The sequence below is a fragment of the Cyanistes caeruleus genome, chromosome 3, assembly GCF_971803275.1.
Source record: "Cyanistes caeruleus chromosome 3, bCyaCae1.hap1.1, whole genome shotgun sequence".
In the NCBI taxonomy this organism is placed as follows: Eukaryota; Metazoa; Chordata; class Aves; order Passeriformes; family Paridae; genus Cyanistes; species Cyanistes caeruleus.
The window spans coordinates 111,977,375-111,992,905 of NC_141703.1; the positions used below are offsets into that span (position 1 = coordinate 111,977,375).

A 15,531-nucleotide genomic window follows, 5' to 3' on the forward strand; every position below is an offset into this window, starting at 1 on the left:
ACTAATTATCAGTGGTACCAGTACCTTACTGAAGGGATTAAATATGGTTCAGAGAATTACCCTAAAGATAAAGACTGTTAATTAGCCATAATGCAAGAAATACTTCCATATATTGCTTTTATTTACTCAAGCTTCAGTTCTTTGTCATAATGTTGGATATAAACGTGCTCAATAGTACTGCACTGCGAGTTTTGTATTCAAACACTCAAAACTGCCTCACTTGTAGGTCCTGAGGTTAAAAAATAAAGTTAAGCTTGCACTGCTCTCAGTAAGACACTGATGACATGCACGTGAAAAGCTCAAAATGAAAACTGCACAGTAGAGAGGTTTGTTATTTTTTAGCACAAAAAGCACTAAATATAAATGGAAGCCTGCTGGGAATGTGCATCAATAAATGTGTGTTTGACTCAGTTCTCTGCATTTGGGACTGCAGAGAGGAAAAATTAAAAAAAAATAAAAAAAAATCTGACAAGGATTTCAGTGTTTTATTTATTTTGCTGAACTGTGGCTCCAGAGGTGAAAGTTTACACAGAACCAGAATACAATGAGCCTCTGTATTTGCCATCCAGGTAGCCTTGCAGAAGTAACCACATGGTCTTCCAGGATGTCCTGACAATGACCTCCGCAGGAATGGGTGAATCACAACCCAAAGGAGGACAGACAAACCAACCTTCACCCTATCTCTGGTCTTTTCCTGCCACAAGGTCAGGAACTGTGTCAAATTATTTATGTTTCTGACAAAGACTCAATTTCAAGACTCTGAGATAAGGCCGGCACAGCCTTTCTGGGTGAGTGAAGTCTTTGAAGTCACATAAACCAGAGATAAAACTTACATTTTAATATACTTGGTGAGAAAAGCCACCATGTGTATGCAACATTCTCACAGATCTCCAGCTTCAGTCCCTTGCTTCCCAGGGCCCTCTGTGAGAGTGAAATTCAAAGCCCACAAAGAAGCTGAGCTGTCAGGAATCCTTTCCATTGCTGGAATCAGAATTCTCCCCTAGAAGATGGATGGGACCTAGAGAGAAGCCCAGGACATGAAAACACTTGGAATGTGCTTCAAGCCATAGGAAACAGGAGAAAATCAAGTATCACTGCTGATTTATAACCCATGAAATACAGCCAGTAACACAGATTTACTGATAGGCAATGAAGTTCAGAAGTGCATTTCGGAGTTGTTTCATATTCACATGTCCCAGAGCCAGCATCCCAACTGGGAATGTTTTGGGAAATGAGAACTCCAGCTTGAACTAAACCCACATGCCACTTACAGCAGCAGAAAAAGAGATGGAGAACATAGGAACCATAACAAGAAAAGTTCTATTTTTGAAATTATACTGAAAAAAATTATTGCTGATGAACCTCAGTGGTGCTGCATCCAAAAGCAAAGGAGTCAGACAAACAAATAAACCATTAAATAAACATTATCTTTGACAATACCAAGCCTCATATTCCATATATCAAAATTCCAGGTGTAAAGACTAACATTTTTGTCATGAAAACAGCAATTTGTGCCCCCAGCATACCAAAAATAAAAATTTGTTTATCCATTTCAATTATCAGGAAAACAAAAAAACAAACAAACATAAAACCACAACAAACTAAAAACCCCACAACATACCTTTGAACTCACAGGAGTATTTTATGCAGGCGATAGTAAATAAACACTTTATGCCCAGGGGTTTTATAATTTATGCATTAACATTCTGGAATGTTCCAGATTCTGCTAATTTTAGATGCAATATTATCTCCTACTAAATGAGAAATTGTGTCTACTGTAATTACATTGCACCTATTTCACTCCATAAATAAGAACACTTCCAACAGAAAAATAATTTTGTTGCCATTATTGGTAAGACAGCTATATTACTTAAACTGAATACAAAAAACTGAAAAATCATGTTTCACATGCCTACATGTAAGTTAAACACATTTAATACTTCATTCACTATATACAGGGATTTTGGAAAGAAAATAATAAAAGACTTATTTATATGCCTACCGAGACCCCAGTTTTAGAAGAAATTGCTTAGACTTAGAACTTCTGGTAAACATAGTTATGTGGCCAAGAAGTCAAAAATATAAGAACTACTTACTTTAAATAGCAAGGCATAATTTTTATTATAAATATATATATACCACATATACTTTTTTTTTGTGATGTAATTTCTGTCTTTAATTAAAGCATTTTTGACCTCTGTAAAAAATGATAAATTGTTTGTATTGCTCTGTCTCAAAAGACAAGGATATTTTTCCACGTAGAAAGAAAACAAAAATACAGCTTTTAGGGAAATATAAAACAGGAAAAAACCCCCAAACTTAAAGTATCAGAAACATTGGAGGGAGAGGACAAGTGATGTGAGACTTCCAAGACCAGGCAATAAGAGAATAGTGAGTGACAAGCAAGAACTGAAGAAAACTGCTGCTGCAATCCAAAAAAGGAATAAAAAATTATCCAAAATCCAATACAAAAGTGATTATGATTCAGAAATTATTATGGACAACTGAGTCAAGGAAAGAAAGAAAGAAATTGAATCAAGTGAGAGACTTAGATACAAAGAAAGAATGGAAAAAGCAGGCACTGTAAACATAAAGGTGTGCACCAGATCTATTCCCAGATACTTGGAAATTTGGGGAAGAACCAGAAAAATCAAGGCCTGGATTAGCAAGTGGGTATAGATATATAGATATATATATAACAGAGGTGAGAGAGAGAGAGAACTTCATGCAGCTTTCCAAAAGCTAGGAAGGCAACTCCTAATTAAATCAGAAGGCTGTGAAGGTGACAGAATATAGAGGCAATATAATCATGTTGTTGGAGCCAAGCTGCAGTCTGACTACAGCAAACTGCATACCTCCACAGGCAGAGCATGACAATTTAAATAAGAGTGATAATTTGCAATATTCAAGATGGGACATTTTGGATACGAGCTTGTATTTCTCAAGATGGTCTAATGCGATGTTCTAAAGCATAAATTAAAATTCACTGCCCTGAAGAAATAACCACTGTCTGGGTAAGGCAAATTCAAACAACACAAACAAAATACATGGCTAAAATTCTCTCTGATGTCTTTTTCTTGTGAAGAGTACAGAGATGTGACCTCTAAGCACCACGTGGAAAACAACTTGCACAGTAAGGAAAGCCATGGCTCTACACAGCTCAACTGCTGATTCTGCCCTGTCCTACTCCTACCTTCCTGAAGTGTCCATACTGGGAGCTGATAGGAGAAAAAATCCATCTGCATGTCAACCTGGCAAAAACACACCAAAGATAGAGCAACAGGGAAACAAACAAACCAACCAACAGCCTTAAATAAACACACAGAAGTGGCTGCTATGATTAACTATTATGAAGTGTTAGTGCCAGCCCCTAGGCTGGGACAGGCAGAGAGGGATGGGGAGTAGGGAAATCCTGAGGAACCACAGTCTGGTCAGCCTCCATCCCTGTGAAGGTAATTGAAAAAGTAATCATGGGAATCATTTCCAAGCACACAAAGGACAAGGAAACTACCAGGAAGAGAACAGTTTCACCACTTACGCCCATAACATGCTGATAGAGAATCTGATAAAAAAAAAATCTGATAAAACACAGCCAAGGTGAGTAGACAGTGAGGTGGACTGAAGCTGAACAGCCGAGTTCAGGAGGTTGTGATCACAAAGTCTGGCTGGAGGTAGCCCAAGAGTCCAACCCTGTTCAACATGTTCATCAATGGTGTGGGCGATGGGGCTGAGAGCACCCTCAGCAGTTCGCTGGTGACACAAAACTGAGGGGTGGCCAATATGCCAGAGGGTCAGGGGGACCAGCCAGGCTGGAGAAATGGGCTCAGAGGAACTGCAGAGGTTCAGCAAGGGACGTGCAGAGTCCTGAAGCGTGGAAGGAACAACACACAACTTTTACTTGGTAAAATTGGATTCCTGTGCCACATCATCAGCGCGCCACAACCCAAATGAGAGACCATCACTTTGGTAAAGAGACATCTAGAGCCACATAATTGCTTTCTAGACTCTTTCCCCTCCCAGAATGGTATCACTCAATACACTGCAGCAAGGAGCCAGCAGCAGATCCAGCCCTGCTGCTTTCCTGCATAATTTACAGCCACCTCATCACAATCCTCAGGAGAGCACCCTGTGTCTGGCACAAACCATTTGACCATGCAGGTGAAATTGTCCATCTCAGCAGCAAGCACAGCACAAACCACGTCAGGGAAACAGCCCCTGGTCCGCAGGTGATTTAAGGTTAAATCAGTAACTCGGGTAGCTGCACTTCACAGCATCTGTGTAGGCACACAGGTCACTGAGTTGCTTCTTTAAATTATGATGAGAGAACTCCCGTTCCAGCCAAGCATGAGAAAGCAGAGTGTGCCCTGAATACCTGTGCAAGGCCTTTTGTTCCTACATAAAAGCACTTCCCCAGACACCTTCTGTGATTGCTCAGACCCAACCAACATTTTCTGTTCCTCAAGCCTGTACCCTAAGGGCCCTGTCTCCTCCATCAGCAGGGAAGGTATCCTCACCCCACAGCAGAAACATGATTTCTGTTAACCATTTCCAGGCTACACTTAGCAGACACTTATTTAAATAATGCTAATTCAATCATGACAGCAATTCTGGGGTGACTGCACATGTGTGATCCAAGGAGGGATCAAACAAAACCCCTGCCACAGAAACAACCTGAAATCCATTCAACTGTTACTGGTTTATGATCACAAAATACAACATTAACTTAAAACTGAAGATGTAGCTAGAATTAAAATTATTTAGGATGACAAATAAACTGAGATTTACAACTCATTTAAACTAAATGACAAATAAACTGAGATTTACACAATAAAGGCAGATTAGTTGTGGAAAAAGGAAGAGCTCTCAGAAATATCTGCCCTACAAAATAGGTCACCTGAAGGGGAAAAAAAAAAAAAGGAAGTTTAATGTTCCCAAAAGTGAGGTAATGGCACTTTTTTTGTAGCAGACAAATTCAGGAATGTATTTTTACTGCTACCTTTATTACTTGAAAAGTGGTAGTACTGAGGACAAATTCCATTGTGAAAGGCATAATAGGAAAATGCAAGAATGACTCATCTCTGCCCATGAAAAGTTTTGTTTGAATGGTAGATGCTATTTCATAGCACAGATTTGAGAGAGAGGGCCCCATGCCTCTCCACAGTGAATTATCACAGTAGAAAGAATACAACATTTCTCTAAACAGAAGTTCATGTTTTATCAGACTAAACAGGATCTGTAATGTCCTGGTTTAAAATAACTACAAACCAGAAAATTCAAGTGGACTTTTCTGTAACACTCAAATACAAATGTCTGAGCACACAAATGGACTGAGTCATCCTTTAATGACATTACTTTCTGAAAATAGAGACTTTAGCTAAGAGAAGGACAATCAAAACTATAGAAAAATTCCAGTCTTTGACTAAAGTAGCAGAGAAAAGTTGAAACAAAGTGTCATAAGAGCATTTAGTGGGAAGCATTGTTGGTTTTCACTGGCTAATAAACAAAAATCGCAAGAAGTCTACTAGGAAAAAAAAAATAAAATTTGGTGAGGTTCTTTGTCTTACACCTGGAAAGAAAACGTTAAATATGGCACAATGTTAAACATCTATACAAAAAACCTCAGATCCAGGAAGCTATACCAGTTTAAGTTAACCTGTACAACTTTTTTGTTTTACTTAGCCAGAAACTTTCAAGCAATCCAAAATCTTACTCTTTTCCTGAAGGAGTACAATGCATTATTCAGCAGTCATTAAAAAAAAAAATTAAAAACTTATTGATCTTCCTGAAAGTTGGTAACTGCTGAGCATAACACATTGTAACATAATGCAGGAAATAGGCAAAGAAATATTCCCTATGCTAATTTTGTGTCAGCCCACTCTCACTACCCCATTCATTTTCCAGTGAGGAAGAACTGGTTTCCTTAAAAGTAACTTCTTGTGGTATTCTGTTGGGTTTGTCTTTGCTTTTTTTCTGTTTGTTTGCCCTTTTTTAAGGGGAAGAGTGTGGGACAGGCACATCCCAGCAGCTCCCAGTTGATAGGAACCATTTGCCTGCTCCCTTGGACAGCAAAGCCCCTTTACATCCACTCTGCACAAACAGACCCCTAACTGCCCTACAATTACCAGCAATTTCAGTCAAGTGACCAAAGGAAAGGTTAACTTGGAGAAAAAGAAAGCATAGCAACTAATTAATGTGTCAAAGTAGCACTGTCCATTCTGTTAATGAAGCTTTAGGAGGGACACCAGTGATTTTTATTGTCCAGGCTTGAGGACTAGCACGGAGTTAGATTAAATAATTCCATTTTATTTACCTGGGTGTCATCAGCACCTGAATACCTCTGCCAGTGTCCCCTCCCGCCCAGCAGGAAACTTTGCCATGGAAACTCAAAACAGCTGAGGATGGCTAACCCCTGAAGGAGCTCCTGGCCCAGTGCTGAACAAGAGGGAGACAGGATGAATAGCCTGTTTTTATTCTGCTTAAGGGTGTATAAAAAAATTAAAAAACACCAAAATAACCCCCAAAAGCCCCCTCAAAAAAAAAAAAACCCAAACCAAACCAAAAAACCCAAATAAAACCCCAACAAAACCAAACCAAAATACAATCAAGCCAAACCAAAACAAAATCGATTACCTAACCCTCACACCCCACTCTCTGTGTAAATGTTGGAATACACAAGAAGATAACCTTTGAAGCTTATTATCATGCTCAGTCCATAGACTGACTGTGACAGCTTCAGATACTAACAATAAGTAAGTTTGTCCACTTCAAAGAACATTTTCTTCTACTCAGTAAAGCTTCTTATTTGCACTCTACTTCCATCTGAGGAAAACAGTACATTGTTCAACCCTGTTGCCTAAAAGAAATTATCATTTTCCGTTTGTTTTTTTATGGGAAAGGAGTACACTGCAAGAAAAAACAGTAATTAAAAAAAAAAAAGTAACTCCAAATCACATGAAAATCTACCACAAACTATTTTCCCATTGCAAAACAAAACCCATGTGAAATACTGTTCAAAAAACATACAAAACACCCCAAACATTCTTCCTCTTCTTACTCCACATAAAAGCACTCACTTCTTTCCCTCAGAAAACATCATTCACCCTGATTTGTTTCTATCACCAAAAACAAAAAAACTCCACATCAAATATATTGATTTGTGAAGAATAATTTAATAGGTAAAGAGTAAATTAAATACATTACTCTTGTTCCTATGGCAAACTTAAAAATCCAGTTATTTTGAGGACCACTGGAGAGTCTTTCCAGGCTAAATTATTTACTTATTTAAGTCTTGTAAGCTTCCCATTTCATTACATTGAAAATTCAGCATTTTTCCTAAATGGCTGCAAAAGACATAATTCTTTCCCCTGAGCTCAGGATTCAGTTCTTTTCTCTACAAAGCAAATTAGGCCTATAGAGCTCTAAGCTCTCAAGTCATTGCAGCATCATTGCTTCTATGAAGGCAAAAAAAAACCAACAACCCAAAACCAAAGAAAGAATACTCAACAGTGAAACCTCAGTTATGTAGGTTCAATATTCACCAAGACTCACCTCTTTGGGTGACAAGACAGCCTGCTATCAACATGCACAGAGGAACTTGACTAGGATCAAAAATCTCTTAAATATTTCTTTTCTATGGGCTGGGACAAAGAACAGCAGAATTGAACTGCTACAAACCCAAAGCTAACAGAATAAACCATATTTTAACAGAAAAAACAGGCAATGCTTAGAAGGCACGAAGGCACAGGATATTTGTGGGCAATCTGTATTAAGGATGTCCATCTAGGGAAAATAAAAATCACTTATTTCTGCTACTTGTGGAACAGGCTTTGTGATTCTGTGCAAGCTTGAACAACTTACAAGAGGTCACAACCTATTTTTTTTTATTATTTTACTCCTTTCAGTTTGAAAAAGGGGGATTCCTCCAGTGCTCCAATAATCATCACCATTTAAAAATCACTGGACAGTCAGCTAGCACCTTCAGCCACCAGGAAACACTGCCCTTGCCCCATGGAACATCCAGAAGAAATGGGAAGCAGGGACAAGTCAAGAGGCTGGGTTTACACTACAGGTCAAAAGCTCTTGACATTGTGGAACAATTGTTAGGCTGATTCCAGAGCTGCAAACTCTTCACTGAAAAGTCTGGAGCACCTACTGAAAGAAACCATCCCCACCAGATCCTCAAAATAGAGCGGGGAAATGAAGAAAATAACATCATTTTCCACAAAGCCACTGAAATGCCAAACAACTGCTTGGTCTTTCAGGTGTGGAAATCCAGCTCTGCTCCAGGGTGCACACACATGGTGATACCACCTAATTCAGTGATTATGCATCTTCTTTCCTACAAGACCTTTGAACTCAAGAAGAGTGGGAAAACCTGATGAATGGCAAGATCTGGTCTGGATTCTGGTACTTCTGGAGAGAGAGAGTTTGAAAAATGTATTCTGGATTCTGGCCACAGGTCAAGGGTCCCCATGATTTTGTAAAGTAGAATGCAGCATCCTCTTACATCTCTCTTAGGACACCTGTTCTGCAGGAGGAACACCTGAGTCAGCTGCAGGAGTTGGCTGCACAAGCTCAGCAGTTGTGTAAAAAGGCAGAATCCAGAATGAAGCAGACAACAAGAGAGGCTCTGAGCAGTCTGACTGTAATAGCAATTCAAGAGACTGTGAACTGCTCAGGCATTCATTCATTTTGCATTTTACTTCTGGCATCTTTGGCATTTAAGATAAAAATAACCCATGCTAGTTAAATATTTTGCCTGAGTGAACAACCTGCAAGGTGCATAGGCAGTGAGTCAGCATTTAATACTTTAATTCCTTTTTAGGTTCTGGACTAAAGGCTCTAAACATGAAGTTGTTCCTCATGTTTTCTTTCCCCAGCATCCTCCCACATCCAAGCAGCAAATCCAGCAACCACTGAGAAGAAAGAACGAACAAACAAAAAACTACAGTGATTTTAGGCAATTTGGACACAGCCCTGGGAGATGTTCACAAGAAAAAATATCTGATCATTCAAATTTATTATCACAGCAGAACTTGTCTTAGGAACTGAGATTTCGCTTGGATAGGCTAAAAACTCCTCTAGATCCATATTCTGCCAAGGCATCCTCAACATATTAAGAGTTCACTGCCCAAAGAAGTGTTTCTTTTATTAGGATTGGCATTGGAAAAATCACTAGAAAAAACATTAATTACATATAGAAGCAGAAGGCTAAAGACTAGCTACAAGTTGGAAAATTTATTATATGAATTCTATTGAAGTTTGCACAGAGTTTAAGGTTCAATCAAATGCATAAAATGCCTGTCACCAATCAACTCCTTTAAAGCACAACATATGCAGCGGCAGTCAACAAGCTCAAAAATTTAAATCCTCATTTTAACAAGGATTATTTTGTAATTTTACCTGAAGCACATACAAAAGTTAATAAACAGATCAACTCTCGGGCTGTCAGCTCTCCCACAAAATTTATACCTTGCATTTCAGTCTGGAAAATCTTTCTTTAGAGCCACATTTGTTGCAGAGAACTTTACTCACATAATTTCAAGGTTGTGAGTAGAAGACAATTTCTGAGAGCAGTTGAGAGACTGCTGCTCACAGATCAGTTATGGAATCACCAACCTGAGCACTACTTTGCACCCTGTTTTAATCAATTTATCTGGAACAAATTCAGAACTACTAAACATTTGTTCACTAGTCCAGCAAGATAAAAATATGTAGAAGTCCAGAAATTTAGGGCATATTCATTAAAATTAACTTCTTCCCTCTTCATTAAACACATCTAATTTTAAAAGAGCCTCACGTTCACCTGAACCTAAACCCATACAAAGTGAGTTACATAGATAGAAATAATCATTCAAACCAGAGAAGGAAAATGCCTCTGAGGACTTCAGAAGCATTAACTAAGCCACAGTGCAGGAATCTGAACACAATCTTTTCTGTTTCTGTTTTAACTTTCCTCCAATAATGATACACAGCTGTATTTATGCTGCTGAATATTGACATAAAATGTGCCTGCAACCTGTGTAAGATAAGCAATGCATCTTGCTGGTTCAACATTAACTTTTGGCTCTGCTGACCTGAGTTTTCAAAATGTCCCACCTTAATAACCCCTTCATTTTCTCAGCCATGAATAGCTGCACACACAGAGTGCAGAGCTGTTTCGTGTTCGCAGCGCTGGAATTCCTCGCGGCACTTTGATCATAGCCCAGTGAGTGGTAATTTGCTATGTTGAACATGTCAGTCTTTAAAAAAAAAAACAAAAAAAAAAAAAAACCCCAACAAGAACAAACTGTTCCCAGTCTCAGAAATCTAAAAACAAAAAATCCACAGTTGCCAAAGTTATCTGCTTCTTATCAAGACCCGTGTTTGGCACCAGATGCATTTGATTCATTCATCATTGTCAGTGCACCAGCACACTAATTATTTCAAATTGTTTCCTCAGGCAGAGGTCTAGGACAAATGCAAGCAAGCCAAAAATAGCAGTTATGAATAATTATGCATAATTTACCTCAAGGCCTGGGCCAGGCTATCATTAAAACTTCTTCTTGCCACCTGTGATCCCGACTAATTGTGGACTTTCAATTAGTTCAAGATTACTTTTTCTTTTTACTAATACAATGCCCACATTTAACCTACCTATTAAAAGTTTTCTGATGCTTTAAAAATTCCCAATAAAATGTCAACAAGGTTCCTTCTTTTTTAACAATGCCTTTGTATTTCACAGCCTGACAACGAGTTTGCTAACAGGAACAACTTCAGAGACAAGGTCAGCAACCTCACTTTAAGACACTGCTGGAAAAGGTTCTTAGAAAAGCACAGCTCCTCAACCTCAAAGTAAATCCTGATGCTCCAAAACTAAAGCTTTTTCAGCCCCTAAAACTTTCCCTGTTATAGTTCTGACTCCTTCTTAGGGCAAGAAGAGAACTTTCACAACACTGACTTTTCTAACAAGAACCAGAAGAAATCAATAAAACACTTGCTTCCCCAAATTCAGAAGTGTCTGCTTAATTTTACAAATAGCAAACTCACTAATTCCAATAGGATCCAAAAATCTAGATGCTTTTGAAACACCAGAGCTTTATTCCTTTCATTGTAATGAATGCTCCTCCTATGTTCTTGTGCTGCTTTAACTATTCAAATTACAGGTTTAAAACAGGAACAGCTGGAAAAAAGAAAAGGAAAAGGAAAACCCACCCTGAATATTTCCAGTTGAAGAAACATGTATCTCATTCTAAAAAAAAAGTGTATGTACCACTGATAATTCCTAAGCACTCTCCAGTTTGGGAACACAGCTCATGCTGCATTTTGAGACAACAGAAATTGTGTAACAGTAGCCAGAGGTATTAATAAAAAATCACAAGTGCTGCTTACTCAAGAAAATCCATCTATGAATTCCTCCTTTCAGGCACCCAAACATCAGACCTCTCAGGGACAAAAGAATTCCACGATTCAGCAAACAGTGCAAGACATGAAGGAACCAGACCAGCCAAGTTCTGAATCCTCTGCAGCCAAGGATATGTTTATGTGATCTTTTGTGACTTTCCTTAATCAAGACAACAAAAAATATCAGAGCACAGATTAAAAGAGAAAAATTAAAATGTAAGATGTTATTAAAAAGAAAACACAAACAGGAGAAGATGAAGTCAAGCTGTCTTCTGGATAGCTTCTTAAAACATTAGTCGCAAAATAGCTCTGCTATTAAAATCAGATGTTCCTAAAATATTAATGAATTATACACAGTGTGATCAGCTCTAAAGCTGACACACAATTCTGCATCAGCACCAGACTTCTGGCAGAAGACAAAGGAAGCTAACACATCCTAAGCTGGTGTTTACTACGTTTCCTAAACCAGAGAAGATAAAAATGACAGCAGTGTCTCATCTCAATTCTGTGTCCAACTTCCCTGTGGTCAGCTCACTGTCCTTCTACCACTGCAGTTTGTTATTTACCAGTCTGCTTCTGTTTGTTATGAGGAGTAAGGAAGTGCTTTGCAATTTGTAGAAGAGCTGTCTCCAGAATTGATATCTCCAGGTCCTTCAAGACTCAATACAATCATGGAAGTTCTGGAATTCAAGTGATCTCTTCAACTTCTATTTTCCATAAACAAAGGCATAAACACATCTTTCAGCTCTTTTCTGTCCATCACACACCTCTTCTATGTGAGGTATAGACTGCTAAATGCTCCTCAAAGCAGAAGCATTTTTATTATGAACAACTCAAAGCTTTGTTATGCGCAAAATTTTCACAACTACTAAAACTAATAGGTAAACAACATCCAGATATTGCTTAGAAACTAATAAAATCTTACCACAAAACAAATTAATATAATGGATTATACTACAGACTGTACTATAACATCACAGTCAAATAAATTTCACTCAGTAAATTTCATCTAAATAAATACAGTCATTTTTCCAACTACAATTGCAGTGATGCTGTTACATTATTTTTCTTCCACAGGCCTCTACTTTTTTTTTCCAGACAATGCTGCACTCAAGCAGCTTTATTTCACATCTCTTCCATGTTACACCCTCAAATTATTTGTCATAAAACATCTGCTTTGAGCAAAACAGCATCTAGAGGGGAAAAAAAAGATAAAATCCTATTCACTGCACTTGCAGAAGGAGGCTAAGAACCACAGGACAAAGAAGTATCAGGTATTCATGACAAAGTGGAACAAATTCAGAGATGCTGTGAACTGTGGTGTCAATTACCCACAGTGAAACACACACAACCCAGGGTGAGAAGAAACAAATAAGCAGACCATTCCCTCACCCCACCCAGCTGTTTTATTTCATAGCAGGACAGCAGACTGCGATTCTCTTTTTTAGGAATGGCTGGAAAATTGCATTGCAATTCTGCATGGCTCTGCTGCCTCCATGAACCATGGCCCAGACCAAGGGAGCTCCAGAGTGCCCAGGAGGGGACTGGGGGAGTTTAACCCACACAGGAAGCCCAGGGCCAGGAGAACACTGGGCAAAGGGACAAATCCCCACTCAAATAAAACTTTGTCAGTGTTTGACCTGCAGCCGCTTGAGGATTTTTATCTGGGAGCTAATTTTCCATTCTCATTCTTCCCCATCCACCCTGCAGTTACTGAGTATGGTAAATTTCTCCTTATTTTTTGGATGTATAATCTCTTTTAATATCCTGTGCTCTCTTATCACGCCACAGTCCTCCCCTGTAATATATTGTCCATAAATTTTTCACATGATATGAACTTTCCCAGCCATGGAAATGACTGAAATACAACGTTAACTATTTTGTTCTGACAAAAACATTCTAGGGAGGCTCATGCTTGGTCTTGACATAAAAATAACATCTGGGTCATGCAAATTTAAAAACAGAATAAAATTCTTTTAGTCTCAAACTCTAAGTCATAAGACACAACACCAAAGATGATTCTTTGTCTGATTTCCTCTGATTTATGATATATATTGACTTGATCATTAAAGGAAGTGCATAAACAATTCAAATATGTGCAACTAAAATGCTAAAATTCAAAAATGTGATATGACATTGTTACAGCTGATAAACAGATCAGCCATAAACACATCATGTGCATGGCCTATAGATCCTATGCCACAAATAAGAATGAAACTCAAATTACGTTTTGTTGCTGTGCTACATAATAACATTTAAAAAAACACAGTAATCCTCCATGTCAAAATGCAGTTCTTTCTAAAATGACCCAGCTCGATGACTGAAATGCTTAATTTTTGCTCCCTTTTCCAGCTCTTTCCTCAAACAATTCCACCAAAATCAAGCAATTGTATTTGCTAAACTGAAACTCTGGCTTGGGTCAATTCCAGCTACACTTCCAGCTGCTAAAGTAGCATGGTACCTTCTGAAAATTGCAACTTATTCTTCATGTCCTCAACTTCTACCTGTCCCAGCATTCCACTGTATGCAAATTCCATGGCACACTTATGCAAAGCAGGCCAATGATCCTAATTTGTCACAAAAAACTTAAATATGTGGATTTTTTTTTCTGCAAGTTACCCTTTTTACAGAATTTTGGAGAGGTCTAATGACGTATCTTAAGCAAAACTCTTCTACAGCTGTAGGTCAAATACCCTCTTAAATTTCCTACGCCTACAAGCACAAAAAGCCAGAGATAATAGCCTCAAAAACTGAGACTGCCCTCAGTATTAATGTCCAAATGCTTTCCAAGTTCCAAAGTTTATACAATAAATTGTATTTTTGTGGTTTGATGACTCTTCACGTGTTTGAAACTATTCAGAGTTGTGGAATAAAGGCAGTAGAGTTTAAAGAAGACATAGGAAAAAATTTAATGGCAGGAGTAGAGGAAATTATCACCTAGTCTTTAACTCTGCATACCCAGTAAAACTTTTGTATATGTAGCTATCCATTAAATCTTATTTTGTTATGAAAACTTTGGAAGCAAGAGATTTAATGAAGACTTAATTTCTCAAAAGGAGGAAAGTGGTCCAGACCAAATTACCCCGTGATACCAAATGAGTTGCTCAAAACAGAAAGGTTGGAATGTTAATTTCTTCGTAGTAATAAAAAGGTAGGAAGCAGAGAAATAAAGAATAACCTTTAAGAGCAATAAGAAAGTAATCAAGTTCTGTAAGGCAGATATCACATTGCACGCTGTCAATACGCTGCAGTACAAAATCAATGACTATCAAATTAATTTCTTATTCACTCTTGTACCATCAATCACAAAGAACTTGATATCAATACAATGATCTGGTCTATAGCCTTCATTTGAATTTAACTGAATTCTTTTAATACAGGCTGCTTTCTTCGGGAATGGCAGGGCTTTTTTGATTTGTGGGTGGTTGGAGTTTCTTTAACTTCCAATAAAATAAAAACCTGATTTCCACAAGTGTTTCCCTGAGTTCACATACATTGCATTTGGCTGCTCTGATATACCAGCAGCAGAAGTTCTAGTTTAATAAGTTTCTAAGTTTCTTTTGGACAAGGCTTTTGAAATTATCATGCAAACACTAAAAAATACCAACTTGTTTGCATGAAGAAAAGACAAGATTTGTACAGCAGGACTGATAAAAACCCTGACCTCTCAGGACCTAATGCAACTCACAGATACTATCTTATCTACTGTAAGGCTATGAAATTTATTTTTACACATGGCAAAGGCTGCATAGACTATTAAAAGTATATAAATTTGTAGAGCTTTTTGTTTTTCAACTTCTTTAAAAGACAAGAGTGTGCGCATGACTATAAAGATATTTGCATTTGTGTGACCTTCATGGAAAAAAAAAGCACAGAGAACTTCTAATCTGTCCCTAAAAATGTAGGCAAAGAATGGTTAGAATTTTGCTTTATACTATAATATCTTTGAAAAGGACTCTGTACTTATTTTACCCATTAAGGTATCTGCTGAACCATGAAAAAAAGATACTTTAAAAAAATAAAGAAAATTAAAAAAAGGAGAAATTCTGCTATGGAAGGAGTCACTGCTTCAGGAACACACAGCCCTCTGGAGAGAATGGACCATGTTGCCCTACAGACCCCAGAGCATGAAGCAAACATGAATTCTCT

At 38.0% G+C, this 15,531-nt stretch overlaps 1 protein-coding gene across 5 annotated transcripts in view; it reads right to left on the bottom strand.

Annotated features, from left to right (window-relative positions):
- EPHA3 (EPH receptor A3) overlaps positions 1–15,531 on the bottom strand; it is a 177,399-nt gene that overhangs the window by 132,992 nt on the left and 28,876 nt on the right. For 2 of the 5 annotated variants that reach the window (XM_086883596.1, XM_086883594.1), the window contains exon 1: positions 834–1,018. The exons of 2 other annotated variants lie outside the window; for them this stretch is intronic. The gene's annotated coding sequence lies outside the window, so the exon portion shown is untranslated. Of the gene's footprint in view, positions 1–833; positions 1,019–10,098; positions 10,328–15,531 lie in introns of those variants that run through there. One more of the 5 variants, XM_086883595.1, reaches the window with a different exon arrangement.